This window comes from Sphaerodactylus townsendi, linkage group LG13 (genome assembly GCF_021028975.2).
Source record: "Sphaerodactylus townsendi isolate TG3544 linkage group LG13, MPM_Stown_v2.3, whole genome shotgun sequence".
NCBI classification, from domain to species: Eukaryota; Metazoa; Chordata; class Lepidosauria; order Squamata; family Sphaerodactylidae; genus Sphaerodactylus; species Sphaerodactylus townsendi.
The window spans coordinates 55,844,583-55,871,894 of NC_059437.1; the positions used below are offsets into that span (position 1 = coordinate 55,844,583).

A 27,312-nucleotide genomic window follows, 5' to 3' on the forward strand; every position below is an offset into this window, starting at 1 on the left:
TCCCGCCCAAGGACCGGTGCAGCGGCTGCGTCCTTGCCACAGCCCTGCCCAGGAATGCCCGACCACGCCCACGTCGTGCCCCACCCAGCCCCATTGACGCTACGCCACAGTTTGAATCCCACCAACATGGGAACCTGTTACTAAATTTTTTGGATCCCACCACTGCTCAGGAGTGTCTGCTGGAGTACTTTGTCAAAAGACTTTAGGAAGTCCAAGTATATCCTGTTGACCAGGTCACCTTGATCTGCATGCCTGATCCCTGGTTCTGAAAGAACTCCCCAAGGTTGCTGAGGCCGGACTTCCCTTGGCAAAAGCCAGGCTGATTGGCTCCTCTGTATTGGGCATGTGTGTGTGTGTCAAACATGTGCCCTGCGGGTCGGATCTGGCCCCTAGAGCGGGCTTATCGGGCCTGTGAGCTTGTAATCCAGCTCAGCTGAAACAAAGCATATGGACTGATGTGTTTGCGCGGACACCATTGAAGGGGGCTGTCTGTTCTCGGGGGCTGCGGTGGCCCCTGCCCACGGGGACCCCTTCTCTCAACCACATGTGATGTGCCAGCAGCCCTCTTTGCTTCCAGAGAAGGTCCGTCTGCTGGGGCAACCCTAGTTCTGGCTGGCACAGAATCCTCCTCCTCCTCCTCCCTGCTGTGACTGGCACAGTGCCCTCCCCATCAACAGCATTTGGTAGGCATGCCAGGAGAGACCCCCAGAACAGTCTCTGCCCCCGAGGACTCTGCAATCTCACACAAGGCGGGGTGGGGGTGGTCTGCAGCGTGGGAGGAAATGTGCAGGCCCAGTTTGCTGACAGGGGTCGGAGAGGAAGGCTTTGCAAAAGCAGGTTTCGAGGAAGGACTGGAGGAGGGGGAGGTGTTTGCACATTCTGTGCAAGGATGCATAAAGGGATCTTTGGTCGTCTCTCAGCCTCGGCTGCAGTCTGCAGTAGCATTGGCCTGCCTTGAAGGGGCGTTGTCCGGGCACGCGAAAATGCATGTCAAGACCGAGGGCTATTGCGAGAAGAGGTCTGGCCCCGCGTTTTCTCCTGAGGTTCGCCCGAAGGAGGAACCAGGCTTTGGGGAGGGGTCCCCGACTCCAGCACTCCTGTTTTCATCCCACCCACCCACGAAAACCCCAACCGTGTGCACGGAGGTGCGGACTGGCAGGAGCGGGGGGGGGGCACCTGTGATCTGGGGAGCCCCCGAGGTCTGCTGCAGGCAGTTGCCCGCCGTGGGGGGTAGAGGGGTGGGCTGGGAGTGCCCCCGGGGCGGCATCTGCTGGGCTTTCCCTAAGCCCCCCCCCCCCCTCCCTTGCCCCGGCTGGCAGACGCAGAACGCGGGGCTCGATCCGGCGGCCTCTGGGGCTGCTCGCGCGCTGGCTGGCTGGCTGGCTGGCAAGGAGGGGCGGGGAGCGCCCCCCCCCCCCGTCCGCCCAAGCGCGCACCTCGGCGCAGGCGCGCTCCCCTCCTTGCAGCAGCAGCCGCGGGTAGCGGAGGCAGCCCGGAGCCCCGCACGGCCCCGCTGCGCCTCGCCTCGCCTCGCCCGCGCCTCAGCCCGCCCTGCGCCCCCCGCAGCCCCCCCCGCCCGGAGCCTTCCCCGCCGCAGGTCGCGCGGCGCTGCGAGCGCCCCCCAGGTAGGCATGCAGGACCCCCGCGGGGGCACCGTCGAGCAGCGGCAGCCACGACTCTGGGCTGCAGGGGGGGCTCCACGGGCTGGGGGTGCTGCCTGGTAGGGTGCAGGGCCAGTCCCTCCAGCCGAGGGACCCAGGTGGCCGGGGGGGGGCACCCCTCTGTTTACGGTGCAGCGAGTGGGGGGGGGGGTTGCCCGCTTGGCTTGCTGGACCCCGAAAGGGCCGCCCGTTCCGCCTTCCCCCCCCCCCCCCGCTCCATCTCTGCTACGGACTGGCGATGCGGCTCTGGGCACGTCGCTCCTGCCCAGCCTGTGAAGGGGGTGGTGGGGAGGGGAGGGGCGGGGGGGGGGCGAGGACTGCCGGGCTCCCCGCAGCGGGGCCAGGAGGGTCCTTTGCCCAGGGAGGAGCCCTTTCAGGAGTCTGTGGGGTCTGGAGGAGAGGAAGGGGGCACACGACAGCCCTGCTTCACTCTTGGAAGGGATCATCATGCCCAGCTGGTTTCCTGCAGCTCCAGAGGACCAGGAGTCCCAGCCAGGGCTTCAAGGTGCAGGAAAAGGGGTCGCACCTAAGTAAGCCTTGGGAAGAACTTCCTGGCGGTCAGTCAGGGCTGTTGGACAGTGGAACTCACTGCCTCCGGAGTGGTGGAGCCTCCTTCTTTGGAGGCCGGGTGGGCTCCCGCCAGCAACAGGGGGCTGGGCTGGGGGGGCTCCTCTAGCAGAGCAGGGGTAGACCAAATTGTGCATTAGCAGTCCCTCATGGGCATTTTGCTGTGATCTTTAAGAAGGGGACCTCTAGATCAGATGGGGGGAATCAATAGCAGGGGAGGCATCTAGGGTGGGGAGGAGGGGGGCACTGATTGGAAATATCCACTTTGTAGCAGTGGAATCCAGCAAGGTGGTTCCTAAAGAGTTACACCTCGGAACAGACCGTTAAAGCATCCCCATGAGATTGCAGGGTGGTTCGTCTGATGATGTTTATGGCCAGCGCATAAAGGCAGGGGGTCGTGACCTGCCCGGACTTCCCGGGGACCTTTGCAGGGGGCCATAAAGACTCCCAGAGCATTCTAAAGGGGGCCGGGGAGAGGCCCTGGCTCAGTGGAAGCGCATCTGCTCGGCATGCAGAAAACCGTGGCTTCAACCCTTCACATCGCTAGTCGAAGGATGAGGAAGGAGGTGATGCGCAAGACCCGGAGAGCGGCTGCCGGTCTGAGTAGGCAATGCTCACCTTTACGGAGCCATGGGTCCGATTCCGTGAAAGGCCACTTCATGCGCTCAGGTGGACCCGGGTATACCCAGGTTAGCTGTGCGGCCATCATGCGCAAAGCACCTGGAGCGAACTGGTGCAGGATGACAGGGTGACGACGATGGTTCTGCTCACAAAACTGGTTCCCAGTGGTGTGTGTGTGTGTGTGTGTGTGTGTGTGATCTGATGGAGTGCTGCCACCGGACTTTGGGGGAGGGGGCTCGAGCCCCTCCTTGACTTGGCTGCACAGGCCAAGACTCCCTTTGCGTCACCTCAGGCTCTCTGGGGCTCTCAGAGCACACCAAGACTAACGGGGCGCACTTCGGCTGCATGGGGGTCCCAGCAAATGCGCAATCTGGCCAACTGGGGTGCTGTGCGGTTTCCGGGCTGTATGGCCGTGTTCTAGCAGCATTCTCTCCTGACGTTTCGCCTGCATCTGTGGCTGGCATCTTCAGAGGATCATCAGATCCTCTGAAGATGCCAGCCACAGATGCAGGCAAAATGTCAGGAGAGAATGCTGCTTGAACACGGCCATACAGCCCGGAAACTACACAGCACCCCAGTGATTCCGGCCGTGAAAGCCTTCGACAATAAATCTGGCCAACATTTGAGCCAGCCCTGGGCCTGGGAATGGAGGTAGTGGGAGAAAACCGAGAGAGGCTGAGCCCAGGTCTTTTGTCGGCTGCACCCCCACTGACCGGTTCTGAGTTGGTCTTCTGTGGCACCGCTGCGAGGGTTTGGCCCATCGTGGTGTGCCCAGGAGGTGATGCCAACCACTTCCTCTGCCGGCGATGGCTGATGGAGAGCAGGCGGAGCTCCTTCCGTGTGCCTGGGCGCTTTTGGTTTGCGCTGCCTGAGCAGGTGACTCAGGACGCTTGGCCTGAGAGAGGACGTGAGCATGAAGCACCCCTTGTTGTGTGGAGGAGATACCCTGCGATGGTCAGAAGATATGGAAGCCCCCCCCCCCCCACCTTGTGTGTGCTCCCGCCTCCACGCTAGATGTTCTGCAGGTGCAGGAGAGAAGCTGGGAGAAGAAAGCAGCTCGCCTGGTTGGTTCAGACAAGCATCGGGATGTGCTTAGGATGCAGCAACAGGGAGATCGACCTCTGCATCCTCCCCCCCACCTGAGGCACATCCTGGATTCCAAGGCCAAAGGCCTCCTCCTGCAGATCCATTCAGCTAACACTGGAAGGTGCCTCCCGCGGCTGATTCTTCCTTGATCAGGGTTAAAAATCCCTGTTCCTGGAGTATTCCTGCACGATCCAGCCCTCAGTCCACGATCCCAGCCTTGATTTTGCTATTCAGCTGATGCCAGGGCAGCTCCTGTTGCCGTCACTGAGCTCTGTGAAGTCTGGTGGGCCTCTGGAGGGCTGTGAGGCAGGATACGTCCCTGGCTCCACGAAGGGCTCAGAGACCGGGTCCGTCAAAAGCTGTTGATTAAGATAGCTCTGTCAAACTTCCTTGTATAGAGGCAGTACATCTGTGCCTCCCGATTTGCTGTGGGCAGCCACACTGAAGGCCGTTGCAGGCCTGTCTTAGCTGTGTGGTCAAGGCACACTCTAACTGGGTGGAAAGGTGGCAGAAATATGTTTCTAAATAAATACCAGCAGGAGACAAAGCAGCCGGGGAAGGCCCTGCTGTTCTTGAACTTACGGGGCCCACGGTTGGCGACAGAAAACCAAGGGAGCTTCGTCTGATCCTGCGAGAGGATTTTGCATTCTGACGTGCATAACTGAGGCATGTGATTGTAAATCATTCTGAGACGAAGGGCAATGAAGAAATCTAATGATGATGATAATGATGATAATGATGATAATGATGATAATAATGATGATGATGATGATGATGATGATGATGATGATGATGATGATGATAATAATATTGTCGAAGACTTTCACAGCCGGAATCACCAGGGTGTTGTGGGTTTTCCAGGTTGTATGGCCGTGTTCCAGCAGCATTCTCTCCTGACATTTCGCCTGCATCTGTGGCTGGCATCTTCAGAGGATCTTCAGAGGATCAGATGCCCATGCACGGATGAAAAGCAGCGTCAGGAGAGTACTGCTGAAATCTGACCACAAATCGGAAAACCCACAACACCATCATCATCATCATCACCACCACCACCACCACCACCACCACCACCACCACCACCACCACCACCACCACCACCACCATCATCATCATCATCATCATCATCATCATCATCATCATCATCATCATCATCACCGCCATTATTATTACTAACAATAATGTTTCATAATTCTGTCATCTATATATTGCTGTACAGACACTTAATAGGGATGAGGCCACCATGATGTTTTCCCACACAGACGGTTCTCAGTGGGTCGTGGTCTGGTACCCTCCGCCCCCGGACAATTCTAAGTTTGGGGATCTTTCCCTTTCCTTAGATTTCCTTTTGCTTGGTGCATCTATGAGGCACATCAACAAAGCAGCCGTGGCCAAGGGTGTCCTGCGGCACCCCCGCTGGGAGCAGAGTGCCCTCAGATGTCGAGGGTCAGATCCGACCATCCGCCTCCGGTGTTCTATGAGCTCCCTTGCGCGTCTGCCTGTGGATGATTCCAGTTTGCTGCAGGCGACCAAGCGGATGGTTGTTTTCTGGTCTGGCTTCGCTGTTTGCGTAATTATCACCTAACAGTTCTAATCTGGGAGCAGCACCCTCCTCTTCTGGCAGGCTTTTGACTCTTGTTTTACAGACAGGCAGGGCTTGGAGCTGGCTGAGGATTCCAGCGCTGAATCCTGGAATGTGTACAGAACCCCTGATCATAAACAGAGTGTTTCCCCTCAGCACAAAGCAACCAGACTTGCCCCTTGCCTGTCTGGGCCTCCCCTCAACACAGCAGGAAGGAAACTTAAGGTGGAGGCTTGCGGGAGGCCAGAAAAGGCAGGATACGACCCCTGGCATTTATGTGACGCGTCTCAAATGTTCAAAATGTTCACACATGTTGGCTTTCCAACAGTCCTGTGAGGTAGGCCCCACAATGTAGATCAGCATGCTAATAATGCCAGAGCAGTGGCCTAACTCCATTGAGAAAGTTCTAGTTATTTATTTGCTTAAAGCATTTTAATGCCACCTTTCTACCCAATAAGTATCCCTAAGGCGCTGCACGTGAAACATTAGAACCATTAGAAAGAACATTAAGATTATAAAATATTCTGATAAAAACAAATTTTGAAAAGTAGATCCAGGGAGGAGGAGGAGGACCAATAATCCTTAACTGGTGTGTGCCAAATGAAACACACACAAAAATCTTCACCCGCTGGCAGAAGACACTGATAGAGGGATAGAGACAGATGACTCACCCTGGGGAGAGAGTCAGCGTTTTGGTGCCACAACGGAGGAGGCCATTTTTGGGTTGTCACCTGCTTAGCCTTGAACCGAGGGACAACCAAAGCTGGGTCTCCGAGGGTGACCGAAGCGTAGGTTAGTATGGGAAGAGGCATTTCTGGTATGCTAGTGTCAGGCTGCAGTGGACTTTAAGAGTCACCAGTAGTTTGGTGGTCAAGGCGAGCGTGGAACATGGGGGGGAGTGGCTGGATTTCTCTGTTGGCCACTGGGGGAGAAGAGAGATGGCTATCAAGGGTCCCCAGCTGCTCAATCCACTGTCCCCTGCAGAGACAACTCCTGCGCTGGAAGATTCTCTAATCCAGGGGTGTCCAACTCTGGCCCTCCAGATGCTCATGGGCTGATGGGAATCATAGTCTTAGCGTCTTAGCAAGCCTTTATTGGCATAGAGGGAATCATAGTCCACGAACATCTGGAGGGCCACAGTTGGACACCCCTGCCTAACCTGTCCCTAATTATCAGTGATATGTCTGTGGAGGTCCTCAAACCTACCTTCCTGGCCAAGGGGACATTTTGGTGCATCCGTCGCATTAAATTGATGCAGATCTTTACCTGGAACCTTTCTGTGCCAGGTCAGATGGGGAGCCGCGCTTTCTTCTTTTGAAGATGTTCTTAAAAGCATCTGTTAATAGGAGCCGAGCCCGTCCCACTGAGAGGCACGGTTTGGATGTAGCACGGAGCGTACGGTGCTGGAAACCGATGGAGCTTTCCTGCCAAAGCCACAGCGGGTCACGTGAATCTCTTTGGCATGACCCAAGTGTGTCCAGTGCCTTTTTGTGCTTCCTTAATCGTTTTCAGGAGAGGCAAGGAAAGATTTTCCTTTCATTTGAAGCAGATGGTTCGATAGACCCAAGTGGCCGATCTTATTAACCTTCGCCAAAGTGCTCAGAGCAAGCAGGGGAGAAAAATATTGACGGAATGGCCTCACAACAAACCTGGGAGATTTAGTAGTCTGTTTCCAACAGTGGCTAGCCAGAAACCTCTGTACACCCTTGTATCTGCTGTACAGAAATAGACTGCCCCTAAAGGCGAAGGCTCTACTTAGCTGCCATGGCTATTTTTCCTCCCTGAATTCCTCATACCCTTTTAAAGCACCATCTAAACCAGTGGCTGTTGCTCAGCCAAATGGCCACAAGCTCTGTAACTCAGTTGGCCTGAAAATGAAACTTTGGGAGTGTTGATGTTTTGCATAACAAAAACTTTAAATGTTACCCTCTGAATTACAGGACAGGCATACCTATCTGACCCCCCCCCCCTTAATTCTCAGGGGCAGTAACTGTGGAGAGTTTAGCCTGGAAGCAGAGAGCAGGAACAAAAATATACCCTGCAAGTTGAATATGTGTCTCACTATTTTATTCAAGGGATTGGAGATGCTGAATGTGAAATGGTTCCCTTTTATGCCACAGCCTTGCAAGGTGGGATGGGGTGAGAGACAGGGAGTAGCCCAAACTGGTGAGCCTCGGGGTCCAGCACGGATCGGAACCTGGGATTTCCCTGGCCCATATCCAACATTCTTGTTATCATGTCTCTGTGGGTCTCAAATACGTGACATTTGGAGGCTACATCAGAGGTGGGATCCAGCAGGTTCTCACAGGTTGCCGAGAGTAGGTTACTGATTATTTGTGTGTGCCAAGAGGAGGTTACTAATTGGTGATTTTGCCACGTGATTTTTGCCTTCGTTACGCCCCTCCTCTCAGCAGTAGCGCGCAGAACTTGAAGCAGTCTAGCAGGAGGTGCACCGCCGTGCGTGGCAGCCTGCGCCTGCGTGCATCCGTTTCCCGCCCAAGGACCGGCGCAGCGGCTGCGTCCTTGCCACAGCCCCGCCCAGGAATGCCCCGCCCCCAGAATGCCCAGCCACGCCCCCGTCGTGCCCCGCCCAGCCCCATTGGCCCTACGCCACAGTTTGAATCCCACCACCATGGGAACCTGTTACTAAAATGTTTGGATCCCACCACTGGGCTACATGTATTCGGTGCCACCCCAAAACATTTGCATTTATCTCATAGAGGACTGAAAAGAACACATTAAGTCAATCTGCTCAATTTATTTGCTTAATTTTTTCTTGGTTCCGCTTCTAATGGGAAAGGCGGAGGAGGTTTGTGCAGTCCTGGTTCCCTCCGCTGCCCCTCCTTCTTTGGATTTGCTGCTTCCTTCTTTGCTCGTGTGTTTCCTAGCTTGCTTTCCCCACTTTTGAGGCCTAGGAGCTTGAGATGCAGAAATTCTCAGACTGTGCTTACTACTAAACCGCAGGTGGCTGGATCGTGACTGGAGGTGTGGGAGCGTCTGCCTCAAGTTGAGAATTTTAGGAGCTGTCAAAGGCAACAGAAGACAATTTCGGAATTAGGCCACAGGATTAGGTTTAGTTTGTGCCAGGATTTAACCCTTTGCAAAGAATTTTGATGTACCTGTGTGCATGTTTATTAATTAATTGGTTTTTAATCCAGTTTTTCAACTACAGTTGACTTCTAATGTGGTTTTACAAGAATGCAAGAAAATATAGATGATGCTGAATGGAATGAAAACGATTCTCAGGTGAAGCAGGGTCCAGGCATGGTTCAGTGGGCTGCTGAATCCAGAGCCAGCGTGGTGTAATGGTTAAGAGCAGGTGCACTCTAATATGGAGAACTGGGTTTGATTCCCCGCTTTGCCACTTGAGCTGCGGAGGCTTATCTGTGGAACTAGATTAGCTTGTGCATTTCAACACTCGCCAGCTGGGTGACCTTGGGCTAGTCACAGCTCTTTGGAGCTTTCTCAGCAGGGTGTTTGTTGTGAGGGGAAGGGGGAGGGAAGGAGTTTGTAAGCCACTTCGAGTCTCCTTGCAGGAGAGAAAGGGGGGATATAAATCCAACTCTTCTTCTTCTTCTTCTTCTTCTTCTTCTTCTTCTTCTTCTTCTTCTTCTTCTTCTTCTTCTTCTTCTTCTTCTTCTTCTTCTTCTTCTTCTTCTTCTTCTTCTTCTTCTTCTTCTTTTTCTTTTTCTTTTTCTTTTTCTTCTTCTCCTTCTCCTTCTCCTTCTCCTTCTCCTTCTCCTTCTCCTTCTCCTTCTCCTTCTCCTTCTCCTTCTCCTTCTCCTTCTCCTTCTCCTTCTCCTTCTCCTTCTCCTTCTCCTTCTGCATCTGACAGCAGCCAGAGCTTTATTCTGGTGCTGGATCCAGCCCTGGTGGTAAAGCGAAGAGGTCCTCTGAGCCTACACAGAGTTCCCTCCACTCCCAAGGGCTAGGATGAAGGGCTTCCCTTGCCAGAGAGTGCTCCTCTTTGCTGGACTGCTGCTTCAGTGCCCGCTCCCTCTGCCATTGAGCACAAGCCCAGCCCTGAAAGCCAGGGGGTCGGTTGCATCCCCGGAATCCGCTCTGCTGGCCAGGCACGTCCCTCGTGCTGCAGGGGAGAAGCACCCCCGTTAGCAGAAGCACCCATCCTATCGGGTGGCTGATTTAGAATTTCTTGGGCCAAGAGCTGAGGCTCTCCAACGGATGAGGCTTGGCTGCTGCTGAACCTTTTGGAAATGGGATTTGTGGCATTCGAGCCAAGGCTGGTGCACAGAGAGAGGGAGAGCGAGCGAGCGAGCGACAGAGCAGGTGGTCGTGGGCACGTAGATTTTAAAATCTGACCCTCAGAATCTCATTTGGGGTCCCATTTGTGACCTGCATTTCAAATCCCTGCAAGCCCCTGGCGGGCTGTTTCTGGATTGGGGGGGGGGGGTGTCTGGGCGTCGGTTGGCATTGAGCAGTCGACAGGATCGTCTTTCCAGAGGGGCAAAAAGCCCCGTTGCCATGGAGAGGCCACTGCAGAGGATCCTGCCGCGCGGAAAGGAAGGACGGCCTGTTTGGGCTGGTGCAGAATGCAGGGGTGGGCGGGGAGTGCGAGCGAAGGAGGGATCAGATGTGACAAGGACACTGGGGGAGCTTTTGCCCGGGAGGTTTCGTGCAGCGAGAGAGCCGGGACCTATTTTGAGAGACGCCTTCGGCCCAGAAGTCCGACCTGGAGCATCAGGACCGGTGCGGCGGAGTGGCCGTAAAACGGGGAGCCTCCTGCCCACCTCCCGCTCCCGCTGCGATCCTCCTGGCTTCCCTGACGCAAGCTGTTCCCTTCATCTGTGATAACAGCGTAATCATAGGACTGACCCACCTTAACAGAGCTGTAGCAATCGACGGCTGTGAGGATGCCACATACTCTGAACACTCTAAAGTATTACACCCTTGTGCAATAAAGGCAGTTGCCTCTGGGCACGTACAAAGTGACTTTCCTTCCCCTGGAGTTATTGTGGCCAGCTAGGAATTAAGGAAACCATTGCAGAGGGAGAAGGTGTGGCATCCAAGTCAGCCTGTGTTCATGGAAGATAAGGCAAGGCAACACTGCAAGACAATTGTGCTGTTGGTTGTGGCGGGCTTTCTGGGCTGTGTGGCCGTGGTCTGGTGGATCTTGTTCCTAACATTTCGCCTGCATCTGTGGCTGGAATCTTCAGAGGTGTTGCCTCTTAGCCTGGCTCTGGCCCTTCTCTACGCTGCTCATCTCCTTTGTGGTCCTTGTTCTGTTTTTAAGTTCTTCAAAGCAGGGACCTGTCCGAAAGGCTGATGTCTCTGAAGAAATGAATAGCTGGAAGCATCCTGGGTGGATCCCATGGATCCAGTCTGCAAATGGTGCTTTTCTTGGTGCAAGGAGCCCTCCCACCCCGAAAGCCTTGCGTGGCAAGGGAAGGATGTGTGCACTGGGGGAAGGGACCACGGTTAGTGGAACAGATCCATGAGATGCAGCCCATTGTAATTGGCTTGGGTGATCGGCACAGCTCTCCTATTTACCAGTGGGGGGTTTCCGTAGGGGTGCATGTGTGGTTCAGTGGAAGGGGCTGCTGCCCCTCTCTCCCCCTCCTGGGTTCACCAAAGGCTGGGTTTTTTTTTTTGAAAGAATCAACCTCCCAAGCAGCTCCATACCTTTTGGTTGCTCAAGCAGGTGATCCCCTCTCCACACCTGAGTAGCAAAGAGCTCAACAGGGACTCAGCCGCTCAGTTTGACACTGCAGCTGAAATCTGACCTCCAAACAGTCGACGAGGCAATCCCTTTCAGTTTGTGTCCAGCACCAGCTTTTCAGAGATGGACTGTGTCTGTCTATGGAGGTTCTACTCATTTTGCTAAGACGGACCTTGACCCCAACCATCAGCCTGGTACAGACAGACATCCAATGGGCAATGTTGTCAATGGGCAACTGAGGGTCTCAGCCCCTCCTCCCTTTTGCCAAATCCCCCCCCCCCCCCCCCCCCCCCCCCCCCTCTCCCCCCCCCCCCCCCCCCCCCCCCCCCCCCCCCCCCCCCCCCCCCCCCCCCCCCCCCCCCCCCCCCCCCCCCCCCCCCCCCCCCCCCCCCCCCCCCCCCCCCACCCCCCCCCCACCCCCCCCCCCCCCCCCCCCCCCCCCCCACCCCCCCCCCCCCCGCCCTCTGCCATGCAGGCAATGTTTACTTCAACAAACCCCGGGCAGCATGATGGCTCTGCCTGCTTTGTTTTGGCACTTCGGGAATCCAAAGCAGATGGAGAAGCCGTCTGTTTCCCTTTGCTTCTGAGCTCTGCTGTCCAGAGATGAGAGAGAGAGAGAGAGAGAGCATTGTTTTCATTTTGTTTACCGTATACCAAAGGATTTTGTCCCCCTTGGTTTAATAATAGCGCAAGAAGAAGGGGAATTGGCTGCAGTGGGCACCAAAAGGCCAATGGATGAGCAATGGGGCTTGATTGCCTATCAAGAAAGGCATAAGAACATAAGAACAAGCCAGCTGGATCAGACCAGAGTCCATCTAGTCCAGCTCTCTGCTACTCGCAGTGGCCCACCAGGTGCCTTTGGGAGCTCACAGGCAGGAGGTGAAAGCAATGGCCTTCTGCTGCTCCTGCTGCTCCTGAGCACCTGGTCTGCTAAGGCATTTGCAACCTCAGATCAAGGAGGATCAAGGTTGGTAGCCATAGATCGACTTCTCCTCCATCAATCTGTTCAAGCCCTTTTTAAAGCTATTCAGGTTAGTGGCCATCACCACCTCCTGTGGCAGCATATTCCAAACACCAATCACACGTTGCGTGAAGAAGTGTTTCCTTTTGTTAGTCCTAATTCTTCCCCCGCAGCATTTTCAATGGATGCCCCCTGGTTCTGGTATTGTGAGAAAGAGAGAAAAATTTCTCTCTGTCAACATTTTCTACCCCGTGCATAATTGTATAGACTTCAATCATATTCCCCCTCAGCCATCTCCTCTCCAAACTAAAGAGTCCCAAACGCTGCAGTCTCTCCTCATAGGGAAGGTGCTCCAGTCCCTCAATCATTCTCGTTGCCCTTCTCTGCACTTTTCCTATCTCTTCGATATCGTTTTCGAGATGCGGCGACCAGAACTGAGCTTCTGGCAAAGCTCCGGGTGTGTTTGGAGATGCTGCTTTACGTGGCAGCTCTTTTAATGGTTTGTTGTTCGAGCCAGGAGGGGCCCTGGCTCAGTGGGAGAGCATCTGCTGGGCACGCAGAAGGCGCCAGGTTCAATCCCCAGCATCTCCAGTGAAAAGAATCAGGTAACAGGTGAGGGAGAGACCTCCAGGTGGGCAGTGCTGACTTTTTTGTGCCTGGTGATCTGATTCTGTGTTACGAGGCAGCTTCTTGCATGTTTGTTTTAGGACCGAACCACACGGGTGGGAAACTGGGTGCTGGACTGACCATTGGGTCCTTTGGCCTGGCCCAGTGGGGGCTTCTGGCATTTGTCTTCTGGACGGTGACTCTTCAGAGGTTGACGTGATTCCTGAGCCTCCGGGCTGAGCCGCATCTTCCGGACCTGCAAGAAAAGCAGGCAGGGCGGGTGGAGCTGGTAAAGAGAAATTGCTCAGTGGGGAAAGGTTGGGGGAAGACGCAAATTGCACCCTCCCAGGGGCAGAGCACTCAAGGGGACAGGTGGGGTCACATGTCCCCGGGCGCATGTCAGCTGGTTATATGGGGGGCAAGGGAATCTCCCCCCACGCCCCTCCCCTCGACCCTGCCCCACAGCCTGGGAGGGCTAGACTGAGGGGGCTCCCGCTGGCTAAGGTAAGTGGTGCGTGGGGGGGGGGCAGGGGCAGTGGTGGTGGGGGCACCTGGAGCAGGTGTTGCCCTGGGCGCCATTACTCCCCCCTACGCCTCTGCACCGTCCCCCGTCGCTTTGCAGAGGTTTGGCAGAAATGAGGGGATTTTGCTGCGGAAGATGCGGGTCGGCCTTTAGAAGGGTCTTTTTCGTGCCCACGAATTTATTTATTTATTTATTTATTTATCAGTCTTATATACCGCCCAATCCCCGAAGGGCTCTGCCACAGACCCCTCCCCAGAATGCCACAGACCCCTCCCCAGATGACAGGGCTGGGCACACAATGACTTGACGCATGCAGTGCGCTATTTCCCTGCCCCCTCGTTGTACATGAAGTACCAGTGTGCCAAGTGGAAATGCCCAGTGATGTGGAGGATGCGACGGGATGCGACGGATGGTTAATTTGCAGCAGGTGAAGCTGCGTCGAGAGATGCATTGTTTGTAGGTCAGCGTCATCAAAACCAAGTTGCGATCGTGGAACAATGAAGGAAGGGCGTAAAGCCAGGGGAAGCAGAGGGCGGGAATGCATGTTGCCTGTGCAAGGGCAACATCAGAGGAGACGGAACTACTGCTATGGGGCATGTGGAACTCATTGCCCCAAGAAGTGGTGGTGGGCACTGGCAGAGAGGGATTTATAAGGGGGTTGGACTGTCTTCTGGAAGGTAGGTCTGTTGTTGGCAATTAGCCAAGCTAATCCAGCGGGGCCTCTTTATTAGAGAGGCAAAATCCTTCTGATGGGCAAAAACCGGTGAGCAGCCGGCCGGGGGCCGATGTGGCCAGTGGGACCCCCTTAGGAGCTACCCTGCGGCATCTGACCGACCTCTGTGTGCAACAGGTTGTAGGACTAGGAGGGGTCTGCAACCTGTGGCTCTCCAGATGTTCGTGGACTACAAATCCCATCAGCCCCTGCCAGCATGGCCAATTGGCCATGCTGGCAGGAGACTGATGGGCACAACCATCACGAGGCTTTATCTGAAGAGAGCTCCCACAGGTTACGAACACCTAGACTTCTAGATGGACCATAAATCTTCTTTTATGCAGGCCCAGTCTCCGGCATCTCCATCACAAAGGGAGAGCAGATCGGCACCAGGCAGGGATTTGAGGAGGAGGGCATTGGAGATGTGTGGGGCAGCAAGGGGGACTGGGGTAGGGGGCTCCGTGGGGGGCAAAGGCTGAGCTAAGGAGGCTCCCTGCCGGGATGCTTGGGAGGTGTGCTCAGGGGGCTTGGAGCCCTCTTGATTTCCACAGAACTGGTTTCAACTGGCGCCTCGTTTGTTGGCGTGCCTATTTGGAGGCTGGCCGCCCGATTCCTATGGCAGCTGTGCGGATGATGCCTTCTCGCTTTGGACGGTCTCTGTTTGGCCCGGTTGGAGATTCACTGCAAACTTGTTGGAGAAGAGGAATAATTGCAAGGGGGAAACCTTTTCCAGCGGAGCAGAAGGATTCTCCATTTTTTAATTCCGCGTCTCCTCAGTACTAGAACCAGGGGGGATCCATTGGAAATGCTGGGGGGAAGAATTAGGACTAATAAAAGGAAACACTTCTTCACGCAACGTGTGATTGGTGTTTGGAATATGCTGCCACAGGAGGTGGTGATGGCCACTAACCTGGATAGCTTTAAAAGGGGCTTGGACAGATTTATGGAGGAGAAGTCGATCTATGGCTACCAACCTTATTTATTTATTTATTTATTTATTTATTCCACTTTTATACCGCCCTCCCTCCTTGATCTGAGATTGCAAATGCCTTAACAGACCAGGTGCTCGGGAGCAACAGCCGCAGAAGGTCATTGCTTTCACCTCCTGCACGTGAGCTCCCAAAGGCACCTGGTGGGCCACTGCGAGTAGCAGAGTGCTGGACTAGATGGACTCTGGTCTGATCCAGCAGGCTAGTTCCTATGTTCTTATGTTCTAGATTAGGTTTTATTTCAGAAATCCTTTGTTCCTATGTTCCTATGTTCTTATGTTCCCCTGGGAGGGGGGATTTCAGGGTGTGCCCCCTCCCCCTTTATTGCGCAATCCTGGCTGGAGAGACTCTCCCTGCAGGCTGTGCTTATCCTCGGCACTCTCCAAGGTGGGCACCAAAGACCAGGTACGCCGTGCTTGAGCCCCATTTGTGGGGCGCTGTGGTGTCGTTGCCCATTGTTCCGGGGGGGGGGGGCAGTGTGGGCGGGGGTTGCCAGCCTCCAGGTTGGATTTCTCCCGAATTGCAACTCACCTGTAGGGATCAGCTCCCCTGGGGGAAAGTGCAGCTTTGGAGGGGAGACTCTATGTAGCCCCCTGCCCTGCTGAGGCCCCCTCCCTCTCCAAACTCCTCCCATCGCAGACACCAACAGCAAATCCCTAGGAATCCCCCAGTCTGGTGTTGGCAGCCCTAAGGGAACCACCATATTGATCAAGGCAGGTGTACAACAGGTACAGTCAAAAGTAATTACACCAATGTGTACTCAAACTCACTAAGTGAGTGTCATTTAAATAATTGCTATAGAACATATAATTCTCTCTTTCATTCACTGATAACAATTCCAAAAAAATTCAAAAATAACTCAACTGGTAAGTACAAAGTCTAGTTTGGCTGTAAAACCTCTAGATTTTGTATGGTTTATATGGCTACCAATCTTGATCCTCCTTGATCTGAGATTGCAAATGCCTTAGCAGACCAGGTGCTCAGGAGCAGCAGCAGCAGAAGGCCATTGCTTTCACCTCCTGCATGTGAGCTCCCAAAGGCACCTGGTGGGCCACTGCGAGTAGCAGAGTGCTGGACTAGATGGACTGTGGTCTGATCCAGCAGGCTAGTTCCTATGTTCTTATGTTCTAGATTAGGTTTTATTTCAGAAATCCTTTGTCAAGCCAATCTGCAATGTATAAATACAAGTGTCGGCATGTGTTAACAACGTACAACCCACTCATTCTTATAATTTTCAAAATCCCCTGGCATTCATTCTCTCGGCCTGCGGAAGAAGGCTGGCGCCTGGCACAGCAGTTGCCTGGGGGGTTGGGGAGAAGACCACAGTGGCCAGAGGGTCAGGGTCACCCTCCCACCTTTCCAGCCCCTAGGAGGGACCCAGCGGGCCATGCTCAGCTAGATGGACTCAGGCCACCTCCTACGACCAGCTAGGTCAGTGATCGCGAACCTTTTTGAGACCGAGTGCCCAAACTGCAACCCAAAACCCACTTATGTATTGCAAAGTGCCAACATGGCCATTTAACCTGAATACTGAGGTTTTAGTTTCGAAAAAATGGTTGGCTCTGAGGCGTGCGTTACTCGGGAGTAAGCTTGGTGGTAGTTGTTGGCTTTGCTTTGAAGCAACCGTGCAACTCTTCCAACGGGTGAATCACGACCCTAGGAGGGTTTACTCAGAAGCAAGCCCCATTGCCAGCAACCAAGCTTACTCCCAGGTAAAGGATCACGCTTTAGTTCTTTGCATGAAAATCAGTGGGGTTTAACAGCGCTTAAAAGGGTTACCCACACTGCTTCCCCCAAACTAGGTCTTAGGTTTAATGCTAATAATCGAGCCCAGCGGCCCAGGCCAGCCTAGATTGGGGGGGGCGCCCTGTGCGTGCCCACAGAGAGGGTTCTGAGTGCCACCTCTGGCACCCGTGCCATAGGTTCGCCATCACTGAGCTAGGCATTGGCAGGCGGGCTGGGAGTGAGGGTCTGGCGGCCGCTGGCTGTGCTGGATCTGAACTTTGACACCCGGACTGCTCCTGTGGTTGACAGCAGTTTCCCAGATGCTGGAGAGGGGGGCCCCGTGTTGCAGCAGAAGCGGCTCTGAGCTCTCGCCATGGCCAACTGGAACGGGAACAAATTGCCTTCCCATCCTGCGGGAGACACGAATGAGTGAGCCGTGCGGAGGGAGCTGCGTTTCAGTGACAAACGAGGCAGCAGCTTCTGCTTCGTAGCCCCTCCCGTGGAAGAGGCTGGAGTTTCTCTCATGCGCTGCAGAGATGCAGCTGGGGTGGCATTTCAGCCGGGCCTCCGTGGACAGACGATCCCAGCCCTTCTGTCACTGTTGAGGAACAGGGGCAATAGCCAAACCACAGGCCGTTTGCGCATCGAAGGTAGGGGGCAAGTTGGGCAACCTGGGTAGAGGTGGGTTGTCCATGGAGCATGGAAGGTCATGTGATATTTGCTGAGTTCTTAAAATATCCATAAGAGGGGGGGGGCAAGTTGGGCAACCTGGGTAGAGGTGGGTTGTCCATTGAGCACGGAAGATCATGTGATATTTGCTGAGTTCTTAAAATATCCGTAAGAGGGGCTATATTTTCTTTCCATCCACATCTTAAAGAGATGTGTGTGTGTAAAGTGTGTGTAAAGTGGTCAGTTGTAGTGACCACGTGGGGGTTTCAAGGCAAGAGACGTTGGGAGGTGGTTTGCCATTGCCTGCCTCCACCTGGGATGAGAGAATTCTGAGAGAGCTGCGACTTTTCCGTGGTCACCTGGCAGACTTCATTTGGAGGGCTGGGGAGTTGAATCTGGTTCTCCAGTCTGCTGCTCATAACCACTACACCATGTTGTCTTTCTACCTTAAAGATGGTAGATGGGAACCCCCCCCCCCATTTCCCCCCTAGGCTCAGTGAGGGCAGCAGGTCAGGCAGAGTGGCATGCAATATTTTTTCCAGGAAGAAACTTCTGAGCATGGACAGAGAGTGGCTTTCCTACCCCAGTGATATTACAGCCACATTTGAGAGTAGGGAGCAGGGTTTCTTAGTGGGGGACGTTGAGCTCGGGGCGCTGTTCTTCTTAAAAATAAAAATAACCGACACGCCCACTGTGCTGCTAACTCTCCGCTGCCAATCAAGCTTTTCTTGACGCAGTGACTGACTCAGCCTCTCTGTGTCAACATTCGGTTGTCAGCAAATGCTGTGCTCATTTCTCCGGGGGGCTTTTGCCGAGCAGGGTTTTAATTGGGATAGAAAGTCCCGGCTGCAGAGAAGGAGCTCCCTTAATCGCTGGCTGCTGTGCTGATAGCTTTAAACTTCTGCTGCAGCTGAAGCGCATCCATCTAGAAAAAACATATGAGGCGAGGGCTGTGGAGAGGCAGTGGGGTGGAGTGGTTAAAAGGGTCAGGCTAGTGCACGAGTGCTCCGAGCTGGTGGCCCGAGGCTGGCCCGATCTCAGATCTCAACAGCTAAGCATGGTCAGCCCTGGTTAGCTCTTGGAAGGGAGATGGCCGCGGAAGTCACTACACAGAAGAGGAAGAAGAGGAGTTTGGATTTATATCCCCCCCTTTCTCTCCTGCAGGAGACTCAAAGGGGCTTACAATCTCCTTGCCCTTCCCCCCTCACAACAAACACCCTGTGAGGTGGGTGGCGCTGAGAGAACTCCGAAGAACTGTGACTAGCCCAAAGTCACCCAGCTGGCGTGTGTGGGAGTGCACAGGCTAATCTGAACTCACCAGATAAGCCTCCACAGCTCAGGCGGCAGAGCTGGGAATCAAACCCGGTTCCTCCAGATTAGGATGCACCTGCTCTTAACCACTACGCCACTGCTGCGGGCGATGGCGGACTACTTCAGTTGGTTCGATCTGTCCTGAGTGGCCCAGGCTGGCCAGATCTCATCAGATTCCAGAAGCTGGGCATGGTCAGCCCGGATTTACTTTGGTGACTTTAAAAGGAGAGTAGACCACTCCGTGGAGGACGGAGCTGTCCATAGTGATTTGCCAAGAGGCCAAAATGGTACCTCCATGTTTAGAGGCTGTTTTCCTCTGAGGGGACACCAACCAGTGGGGATAATTTGGCCCCTGGGACCTGGCTTGCCAGTCTTTGAATCCATCTGGGTTGGCCACTACCGTGTTTCCCCGAAAATAAGACAATGTCTTATATTAATGTTTGCTCGCAAAGATGCGCTATGTCTTATTTTCAGGGGATGTTCTTATTTTTCTGTGTTCTGTTCGTCGGGCATGCTTCCAAACAAAAACTTTGCTATGTCTCACTTTCAGGGGATGCCTTCTATTTCGCACTTCAGCAAAACCTCCACTACGTCTTATTTTCAGGGGATGTCTTATATTTGGGGAAACAGGGTAACAGAAACCAGGGGGTGGGCCAGATCAGAGGTCTACAAACATTTTGAACCTGTGGGCACCTTTGGCATCCTAAGACGGCGTGGTGGGCACAGCTACAAGATGGCTGCCACGGCTTCCCTTCAGTCCCACTGTGGAGATTCTCGAGGGGCCAGCTGGTGCCAAAGGAACCTTTCTAAACATCTGCTCAATCAAATCTCCGATGGCCAATCAGAAACCTTCCTGAGCAAAAGCCCCAACTAGCCCTGCCCACTTTCTAGAAACAGTTGGTGGATACCAAGAAAAGGTGTTAGTGAACATAAGAACATAAGAACATAAGAACTAGCCTGCTGGATCAGACCAGAGTCCATCTAGTCCAGCTCTCTGCTACTCGCAGTGGCCCACCAGGTGCCTTTGGGAGCTCTCACCTGCAGGAGGTGAAAGCAATGGCCTTCGTGCGGCTGCTGCTCCTGAGCACCACAGTGCTAAAGGCATTTGCAATCTCCGAGATCAAGGAGGATCAAGATTGGTAGCCGCCCGTTGACTTCTCCTCCATAAATCTGTCCAAGCCCTTTTTAAAGCTATCCAGGTTAGTGGCCATCACCACCTCCTGTGGCAGCATATTCCAAACACCAATCACATGTTGCGTGAAGAAGTGACATATATTGAAGTCCTAATTCTTCCCCCCAGCATTTTTTAATGGTGCCCCCTGGTTCTCTATTGTGAGAAAGAGAGAACAATTTCTCTCTGTCAACATTTTCTACCCCATGCATAATTTTATAGACTTCAATCATATCCCCCCTCAGGCGGCCTCCTCTCCAAACTAAAGAGTCCCAAACGCTGCAGCCTCTCCTCATAAGGAGGGTGACCGATCCCCTCAATCATCCCCGTTGCCCTTCTCTGCACTTTTTCTATCTCTTCGATACCCTTTTAGAGATGCGGCGACCAGAACTGAACAAAGTGCTCCAAGTGTGGTCGCACCACTGCTTTATATAAGGGCATGACAATCCTTGCAGTTTTATTATCAACTCCTTTCCTAATGATCCCCAGCATAGAGTTTGCCTTTTTCACAGCTGCCATGCATTGAGTTGACATTCCCATGGAACTATCAACTAAGACGCCCAAATCCCTTTCCTGGTCTGTGACTGATAGCACTGACCTCTGTAGCGTGTATGTGAAGTTTGGATTTTTTGCCCCTATGTGCATCACTTTACATTTTACTACATTGAACTGCATTTGCCATTTCTTAGCCCACTCACCTAATTTATCAAGGTCCGCTTGGAGCTCTTCGCAATCCTTTGTGGTTCTCACCACCCTACAGTTTCACAGTGGCCACAGTTTCACCCACGGGCCCCCTGCCAGGGGACGCCCTCCCGGAATAGATGGATTGACGGGCTGCCGCTGATCCTGTGTGGCTCTGAACAGAAAGCGCAAAGCCATGCTCTGCGTTCCTTGCTGAGGAGGGCTGACACCTCCAGATCGGTTCCCGATTTCTTTTTTGTTTTTCATTTCAATTTGTTTTCCCCCTAAAGAGTGCTTAGCCTTTCCTTGAATGAGATTAATTACCTTTGTGTTTGTCAGTGTAAGAACAAAAAAAAAACTAACAAAGAAACCCTTTAAAAAAAAAAACCAAGAAAGACATCCGAGGCAGTTCCCAATTGCTGGCGTGAGCTGTTGGAGAAGCCTCCGGTATTTAAGAACGCTGCATTGCAGAGCCGGGAAGAGGAAGGAACTTGCCGGGAAAGCCCAGCCGAAATGCCGCCTGCGTCGGGAGGAAAGGCTCAGAGGAGGTTTCCCCTTTGCCCACCTTTGCAACCCTCATGGAGATCAGGGGTGGGGCCAGCCCTACTTGCCTGTGTTCAACTGTGCCCCTGCCCAGAACTCCACAGGGCATTTGGGGGTGTGGCACAGTTGCGAGGGGGGTGTTGCGATTCAGCAGTGCACCCCCAGGAAGTGGCACTCGGGGCTGCAGTCCCTCCCACACGCCCCTTGCTACGCCACTGGGAAGAAGATCAGGAAGAGAAGTCAGCCGGGAACTGTGAGGTGGTCGGCAGTGAGGTCACAACCTCATTGAGACATCAGGAGGCCTTCTCATTCATAAACACCTGCAGGGGAGTTAAAAGTCTACTCCTGAGCCAAGTGCAGACGGCAGGAAGCGGGTGCGTTTGCAGACACCGGACAAAAGCTTTCTGGGCCCCATTACACTTGGTGGGTAGGTCGGAGCCTGCATTCTGGGCATTGCTTAGAGAGCCAGCGTGGTGTGGTGGATAAGAGCAGGTGCACTCTAACCTGGAGAACCAGGTTTGATTCCCCGCTCTGCCACTTGAGCTGTGAACTATGTGTGCATGTGTGCTATTTGAACTAGCTCCTTTTAATGGCCACCTGCCCATTAAAATCTTTGAAACAAATTAAGAAGAAGAGAGAAGAAGAAGAAGAATTGGATTTATACCTCCCCCTTTTCTCCTGTAAGGAGACTCAAAGGGGCTTACAAGCTCCTTTCCCTCCCTCCCCCCCACAACAAACATCCTGTGAGGTGGGTGGGGCTGAGAGAGCTCCGAAGAACTGGGGCTAGCTGGCATGTGTTGGAACACACAAGCTAATCTAGTTCAGCAGATAAACCTCCACAACTCAAGTGGCAGAGTGAGGAATCAAACTTGGTTCTCCAGATTAAAATGCACCTGCTCTTAACCACTACATCACACTGGGGGGAGGGTCACATTCTTTCCATGTGCTTCTGGCTTCCTCTCTCTCTCTCTCTGAATCCTCCACCCTCCTTCCTTTTCTCCTTGTCTGCCTGGCTACTGACTAATGCTCTTGCCTGTTTTCTTTCCCAGGTAGCCACAGCGCTCAGCCATGACGGACACGGTGGTTGGCAACAGTACTGGCCAGTGGAGGTACCAGAATGAGAGGCAGATGGCCCATCGGACCGGGTAAGAAGGATTTTGACCTTTGCCCTGCCTGCTGGGCTGCTTTGTATAATTGCACAGTATACAATCCTATGAATCGGTTCATATAATGGCCAACTGGTTCATATAATGCCTGCCCCCCCTTTAATGCCTTGCACCGTGTTATTATGCCAGCACTGCCGGCATTGTAGTTCCATCTTCGGCAGTACGGTCCCTCCCCACCCCAACTTGGGACCGGATGCCATTAATATACTATATTAACATAGTATATTAATATGGAATATTAGAATATATTTAAAAATTAGCTAAGATTTTATGATGCTGCCTTGTTATTTTAAGGATTTAATATTATAGTGGTTATTCATAATTTATTGTTTTATCGGCCCATGTGCCCCTTGTACACCGCTCAGAGCCCTCTGAGGGTGTGCGGTTTATCAAATGTAATAAATAATAATAATAGCAATAATTATTATTATACTGGGGCACAGAATGCCCAAAGAATATGGTGTTCAGTAGGCAGTGGTGTACTGCTAATGGGGACATGGGGTTTCCCATGTCCCCGGGTACACGCTGTTTCATCACATGGTGGGGGGGGGGGTGCTGGGCGAAACTGTGTGCACCTGAGCCGCCCCCCCGAGCCCCACCCTCCCCCGGCCTCCTTGCTGGCTCCTGTGTGTGGGGCACGGGGGAAGGGGAGCAGGGAGTTGGGCGGTTGTGGGTGGGTGCGGGGAGGTGGTCTTGCCCCTGGACACCATTTAGGCCTGGTATGCCACTGTCAGTGGATATGGAATTCAGCTGTTGGAGAATGCCAGCTTCAATTCATGAAGAAATGGCAGTTCTAGTCCTCAGGTTGTAAAGACGTGCCTGGACGTGTGTAATGGCTGAAGCCCTGGGGACCGGAGGAGTGTGTGGACCGGCATTTAAGTGGTTTGGGGCTGGAGTGCCTGCATTGTGATTGTGCTTTACCTCTTCCCAGAGCCGAATCAGACTAAAGCATGCAAAACCGTGCACAGTTTTCTTAATTTACATAATTTATACAGGCGACAGAACGGAGGTCCTGCAGCGATTTTCTTTTTAATGCAGAGTGTGTTGCATCATTTATACCAGCCTGGGCTATATTTTGCTGTAGGAAAATGGGGGACAAAGCGGGAGCCTGTCAATCAAAGGAAGCCAGAGCTGAGAGAGAGAGAGAGAGAGAGAGAGAGTACACAAAAGCTCCTGAGCACACAAAAGCTTCCTGACCAATTGGCCATGCTGGCAGGGGCTGATGGGAATTGTAGTCCATGAACATCTGGAGAGTGCTTCTTCTGTTCAGTAGAAAGCAGAGCCTTGAAGGAGCGGGGATCCAACCATCCAAGCGCAGAAAACAGAGTTGAGCTTGTATTTCTCCCTTCTCACTCTCAGAAAAGCAATTCTCAGGGTAGTGAGGTGCACATGAAGATACGAGTTTGGATTTATACCCCACCTTTCTGTCCTGTAAGGAGACTCAAGGTGACTCACAAGCTCCTTTCCCTTCCTCTCCCCACAACAGAAGCCTTGTGAGGTAGGTGGGGCTGAGAGAGTTCAGAGAGAACTGTGACTAGCCCAAGGTCACCCAGCAGGAAGGCAGGAGTACAGGAACACATCTGGTTCACCAGATAAGCCTGTGCCATTCAGGGGGAGGAGTGGGGAATCTAACCCGGTTCTCCAGATTAGAATCCACCTGCTCTTAACCACTACACCACGCGGACCACATGTGCGCACATGTGTGAAGTGAGGGGGTGGGCAGAATTCCTCCTGCCCCACCTCCAAAAACTCAGTTCTGCTGCAATTTCATCACCTCGTCTTACCCATTTCCGGCCCTCTTACCCATGTGGGCCCCGTTGAGTCAATGCCGGAGGAACTCATGTGAGGGCCCAGAATCCACCTGGGCCCGGACGATGTATGACCTCATAGGGCCAATCTGGTGGCTGACGTAAAAACTTATCAGTGGGCTGCACTCACTCAGTCTCAGCCACTCACTGGAAGTCGTAAAGCCTCCGGCAACGTGTCTGCCTGTGACTGCCAGGCGGTGCCTCCAGAGAACTGACTAGCAGTTAGCTCTAAGTGCTGGGGGGGAGGGTGGTGGGGGTCTCTGGCTTCCAGGCGGTGGGACATTTGCCCTGGAGCCGTGGACTCCTTGACACCCTCCTTGCATTAGCACAGTGGTGGCGAACCTATGGCACGGGTGCCAGAGGTGGCACTCAGAGCCCTTTCTGTGGGCACGCACAGAGTCTCCCCCCCCTCCCCCACATCTAGACTGACCTGGGCCTCCGGGCTCGATTATTACCATTAAACCTGAGACCAAGTTTTGGGGAAGCAGTGTAGGTAACCCTGTTAAGCGCTGTTAAACCCCACTGATTTTCATGCGAAGAACTAAAGCGTGACCTGGGAGTAAGCTCGGTTGCTGGCAATGGGGCTTGCTTCTCAGTAAACCCTCCTAGGGTCACGATTCACCCGTTGGAAGAGTTGCACGGTTGCTTCAAAGCAAAGCCACCGACTACCACCAAGCTTATTCCCGAGTAATGCACGCCTTGGAGCCAACCGGTTTTTCTAAACTAAAACCTCAGTATTCAGGTTAAATGGCCGCGTTGGCACTTTGCGATAAATAAATGGGTTTTGGGTTGCAATTTGGGCACTCGGTCTCGAAAAGGTTCGCCATCACTGCATTAGCAGCTAGTGACTGTCAGGTGTGACTAGAATTTCCATCTGTCCGGGCATCCTTGGCCCCGAACGAATGGCTCCTGCTAATGTTTATCTGTAAGGTTGCGTCGGTCGCAACTCAGTTCTCAGTTTGGTGGCGGAATGAAATTCAAATGATTTAAATAATGTATATGTTTATTTCCCTACCGGGAAGGTGTGTTTGCTCCCTACCAGACTAATGCCCAGATGCCCGGATCTGCTAATGGGCTGTGGAGAGTTCATTAGATATTAAATAGTTTGTAGGCTGCCATCGGAGGACACGGAACAGGAGAATTTGCATTCCTCAGGTGATCGCTGTGGGCTTGTGGATGTTGCTAGGGGACTGCAGGCAGTGCTAGACTGACACTTGATGGCCCTTGGGGTCTCTTCCAAATCTATGCTGCTCCTTCAAGGGGCCACTTTGTGTGTCTCTGCTTTCTGAAGAATGACAGGTGGTGATTGGAGGCAGGGCCTGCTCTGTGGTGGTCCCCGTCCACAAGGATTCACTTGGGGACCTGCTTTTCTGGCTTGTTGGCACCTGGTTGAATTCAGATTAGCCTGTGCACTCCCACACACGCCAGCTGGGTGACCTTGGGCTAGTCACAGCTTCTCGGAGCTCTCTCAGCCCCAAATACCTCACAGGGTGTTTGTTGTGAGGGGGGAAGGGCAAGGAGATTGTCAGCCCCTTTGAGTCTCCTGCAGGAGAGAAAGGGGGGATATAAATCCAAACTCCTCCCCCTCCTCCTTCTTTGCCATTCCAGCATTTTGTTGATGCGCTTTTTGTGCCCTCGAGTCCCTGCTCTTTCAACTTCTTGGTTTCCATGGTTTTTAGAAATTTGTTTGATTTTATTTATGCCCTGTTTTTCTTCCCGGTGGGGTATCAAAGTGGCTTGCAGCATTCTCCTCTCCTCTGTGTCATCCTCACCACAACTCTGTGCTGGCAGACTGCTTCACAGAGAAGCGGTAGCGCACTAATTAAAAGGGATGAAAGGTACATTTTTATTAGGGAATGACACTTCAGAGAGGGAAGAGGGGGACGGAGATGGCACGCCGCCGTTGCCTCACTAGCTACCGAGAGAGGTTTTTCTATTCACTTCCAAGAAGAAGCAGGATATTGGACCTGACAGTATCAGTCTTAAGGACAGACTAGAGATTATACGAAAGGACGGAGGGGTTACTAACCTTATAGGACAGTGGTGGCGAACCTACGGCATGGGTGCCAGAGGTGGCACTCAGAGCCCTCTCTGTGGGCACGCGCGCACAGAGTTTGTCATGTGGGGGGGAAATTGCCCCCCCCCCCACATCTAGGCTGGCCTGGGCCTCTGGACTTGATGTTCGTGCACCTCAGCTAGCATGGAGGACTCGGCTGGCAGGCCTGGTGCCTGTGCTCCAGGTGGCTGCTGTCCAGGGGTGGGGGGCAGAGGCGGCAAAGATGCTAGAGAAGCGCACAGTGGCACATGTGGGATTTGCTGGAGGCTACAGCAGGCTGGCCCCTGCTGGAGGGGGTTATTCAGGTTAAATTGCCGCGTTGACACTTTGCGACAAATAAGTGGGTTTTGGGTTGCAATTTGGGCACTCCGTCTCGAAAAGGTTTGCCATCACTGTTATAGGACTATCTAGCTGACCGCTTACCCACCCCCTGGTGGGTCTTCTCCTCAATCATCTGGCAACTCAAATGTTGGTGTTCTGGGCCGACTTGTGAGTGCGCACGAGTCCAAACATCGCTGAATGTTTTGAGTATGTTTTGAGTATATTTTGAGCTCTATTGTATACCTTGTTGTTCACCACCCTGAGCCCTCCGGGGGAGGGCGGTATACAAGTACAATGATGATGATGATGATGATGATGATGATGATGATGATAATATGATGTTTCCCCTCCTGCAGAAACTTGAAAGCGTGCATGTTTCTGTGCTGACCCAACCGGACTCTATGAAATATGAACTTTCTAAATTGGGGTGTCAAACTCATTTGTTATGAGGGCCAGATGTGACATCAATGTGACTTGGTCAGGCTGGACCCTGGTTGGGGGCGGCGGGAAGGTGGCTGGAAGGGGGTGCCTGGACTGGCCAGCCTGGGGCAGGGTGGGGGGGCTGCCTTGCCCATGCGCCAGCTGAGACAGCCCCCCTCTTGCTTCCGATCTGGCCTTGCCGGGCTTGTTGGGTGGGGGGCTGCCTCGGCTAGCTCATGGGCCTGAGAAGCTCTCTCAAGGGGGCAGACCCGGTCCCTAGGATGCATGTTTCATACCCCAATTGTTGGTGTTCAGCCCGAATGTACACTGGTGTGTGTGTGTGTGTGAGGATAATAATATGTGTCAGGATGGCAGGGGGCAGGCAGCTTCTAACATGACTTCCACTGACTTCCTCCCTCCCTTTTGTGTTGCATGCTGCTCCACAGTGGAAAAGAACAG

The 27,312-nt window shown here is 53.4% G+C and overlaps 1 long non-coding RNA gene across 1 annotated transcript; it reads left to right on the forward strand.

Moving 5' to 3' along the window:
• Positions 1-1,468: 1,468 nt before the first annotated feature.
• Positions 1,469-27,312, forward strand: LOC125442676. Its single transcript, XR_007246028.1, has 3 exons — positions 1,469-1,625; positions 22,132-22,227; positions 27,300-27,312. It is a non-coding gene; the product is annotated as an uncharacterized LOC125442676 (long non-coding RNA).